Source organism: Macaca thibetana, chromosome 8 (genome assembly GCF_024542745.1).
Source record: "Macaca thibetana thibetana isolate TM-01 chromosome 8, ASM2454274v1, whole genome shotgun sequence".
In the NCBI taxonomy this organism is placed as follows: Eukaryota; Metazoa; Chordata; class Mammalia; order Primates; family Cercopithecidae; genus Macaca; species Macaca thibetana.
Window position 1 is genome coordinate 64,321,407 of NC_065585.1, and position 3,692 is coordinate 64,325,098.

Consider the following 3,692-nt stretch of genomic DNA (forward strand, 5'->3'; position numbering starts at 1 on the left):
TTCTTCTCAGCACCACATCGCACTTATTGCTAAATTGACCACATAGTTGGAAGTAAAGCACTCCTCAGCAAATGTAAAAGAACAGAAATTATAACAAACTGTCTCTCAGACCACAGTGAAATCAAACTAGAACTCAGGATTAAGAAACTCACTCTAAACTGCTCAACTACATGGAAACTGAATAACCTGCTCCTGAATGACTACTGGGTACATAAGGAAATGAAGGCAGAAATAAAGATGTTTTTTGAAACTAATGAGGACAAAGACATAACATACTAGAATCTCTGGGACACATTTAAAGCAGTGTGTAGAGGGAAATTTATAGCACTAAATGCCCACAAGAGAAAGCAGGAAAGATCTAAAATTGACACTCTAACATCACAATTAAAAGAACTAGAGAAGCAAGAGTAAACACATTCAGAAGCTGGCAGAAGGCAAGAAATAACTAAGATCAGAGCAGAACTGAAGGAGACAGAGATACAAAAAAACCCTTCAAAAAATCAATGAGTCCAGGAGCTGGTTTTTTGAAAAGATAGACCAATAAAAGATAAAACAAACTGATAGACTGCTAGCAAGATTAATAAAGAAGAAAAGAGAGAAGAATCAAATAGATGAAATAAAAAAATCACAAAGGGATATCACCACCTATCCCACAGAAATACAAACTACCATCAGAGAATACTATAAACACCTCTATGCAAATAAACTAGAAAATTTAGAAGAAATGGATAAATTCCTGGACACATACACCCTCCCAAGACTAAACCGGGAAGAAGTTGAATCCCTGAATAGACCAATAACAGGCTCTGATATTGAGGCAATAATTAATAGCCTAACAAACAAAAAAAGTCCAGGACCAGACGGATTCACAGCCGAATTCTACCAGAGGTACAAGGAGGAGCTGGTACCATTCCTTCTGAAACTATTCCAGTCAATAGAAAAAGAGGGAATCCTCCCTAACTCATTTTATGAGGTCAACATCATCCCAATACCAAAGCCTGACAGAGACACAACAAAAAAAGAGAATTTTAGACCAATAACCCTGATGAACATTGATGCAAAAATCCTCAATAAAATACTGGCAAACCTAATCCAGGAGCACATCAAAAAGCTTATCCACCATGATCAAGTGGGCTTCATTCCTGGGATGCAAGGCTGGTTCAACATACACAAATAAATAAATGTAATCCAGCATATAAACAGAACGAAAGACAAAAACCACACGATTATCTCAATACATGCAGAAAAGGCTTTGACAAAATTCAAAAGCCCTTCATGCTAAAAACTCTCAATAAATTAGGTATTGATGGGACATATCTCAAAATAATAAGAGCTATTTATGACAAACCCACAGCCAATATCATACTGAATGGGCAAAAACTGTAAGCATTCCTTTTGAAAATGGGCACAAGATAGGGATGCCCTCTCTCACCACTCCTATTCAACATAGTGTTGGAAGTTATGGCCAGGGCAATCAGGCAGGAGAAAGACATAAGGGGTATTCAATTAGGAAAAGAGGAAGTCAAATTGTCCCTGTTTGCAAATGACATGATGGCATATTTAGAAAACCCCATAGTCTCAGCCCAAAATCTCCTTAAGCTGATAAGCAACTTCAGCAAAGTCTCAGGATACAAAATCAATGTGCAAAAATGACAAACATTCCTATACGCCAGTAACAGACAAACAGAGAGCCAAATCATGAGTGAACTCCCATTCACAATTGCTTCAAAGAGAATAAAATACCTAGGAATCCAACTGACAAAGGATGTGAAGGACTTCTTCAAGGAGAACTAAAAACCACTGCTCAACAAAATAAAAGAGGACACAAACAAATGGAAGAATGTTCCATGCTCATGGATAGGAAGAATCAATATTGTGAAAATGGCCATACTGCCCAAGGTAATTTATAGATTCAGTGCCATCCCCATCAAGCTACCAATGACTTTCTTCACAGAATTGAAAAAAACTAAAGTTCATATGGAACCAAAAAAAGAGCCCACATTGCCAAGACAATCCTAAGCTAAAAGAACAAAGCTGGAGGCATCATGCTACCTGACTCCAAACTATACTGCAAGGCTACAGTAACCAAAACAGCATGGTACTGGTACCAAAACAGACATACAGACCAATGGAACAGAACAGAGCCCTCAGAAATAATACCACACATCTACAACCATCTGATCTTTGACAAACCTGACAAAAACAAGAAATGGGGAAAGGATTCCCTATTTAATAAATGGTGCTAGGAAAACTGGCTAGCCATATATAGAAAGCTGAAACTGGATCCCTTCCTTACACCTTATACAAAAATTAATTCAAGATAGATTAAAGACTTAAATGTTAGGCCTAAAATCATAAAAATCGTGGAAGAAAACCTAGACAATACCATTCAGGACACAGGCATGGGCAAGGACTTCATGTCTGAAACACCAAAAACAATGGCAACAAAAGCCAAAATTGACAAATGGGATCTCATTAAACTAAAGAGCTTCTGCACAGCAAAAGAAACTACCATCAGAGTGAACAGGCAACCTACAGAATGGGAGAAAATTTTTGCAATCTACTCATCTGAAAAAGGGCTAATATCCACAGTCTACAAATAACTCAACCAAATTTACAAGAAAAAAACAAACAAGTCCATCAAAAAGTGGGCAAAGGATATGAACAGACACTTCTCAAAAGAAGACATTTATGCAGCCAATAGACATGTGAAAAAATGCTCATCACTGGCCATCAGAGAAATGCAAATCAAAACCACAATGAGATACCATCTCACACCAGTTAGAATGTCAATCATTCAAAAGTCAGGAAACAACAGGTGCTGGAGAGGATGTGGAGAAATAGGAACACTTTTACAGTGTTGGTGGGACTGTAAACTAGTTCAACCATTGTGGAAGACAGTCTGGTGATTTCTCAAGGATCTAGAACTAGAAATACCATTTGACCCAGCCATCCCATTACTGGGTATATACCCAAAGGATTATAAGTCATGCTGCTATAAAGACATATGCACGTGTATGTTTATTGCAGCACTATTCACAATAGCAAAGACTTGGAACCAACCCAAATGTCCATCAATGATAGACTGGATTAAGAAAATGTGGCATATATACACCATGGAATACTATGCAGCCATAAAAAACGATGAGTTCATGTCCTTTGCAGGGACATGGATGAAGCTGGAAACCATCATTCTCAGCAAACTATCACAAGGACAGAAAACCAAACACCGGATGTTCTCACTCATAGGTGGGAATTGAACAATGAGATCACTTGGACACAGGAAGGCGAACATCACACACTGGGGCCTGTCGTGGGGTAGGGGGGCGGGGAGGGACAGCATTAGGAGATATACCTAATGTAAATGATGAGTTAATGGGTGCAGCACACCAACATGGCACATGTATACATGTGTAACAAACCTGCACGTTGTGCACATGTACCCTAGAACTTAAAGTATAATAAAAAATTTTTTTAAAAAGTCAAAAAAAATTATCCTAGATTTCCACCAGGATACAATAAAACTAAACTTGCCATGTATAGTAAAGTACAATCAAAAAGTCTTATAGCCTGAGCTTTACCTAAAATATATTATATATTAATTTCTAACTTTAGGGCCAACATTTTATTCCTTTATGCGTGAACAAACAAAATTGATACCCCACAAGAACAGGCAACCAAAGCAAAAATGG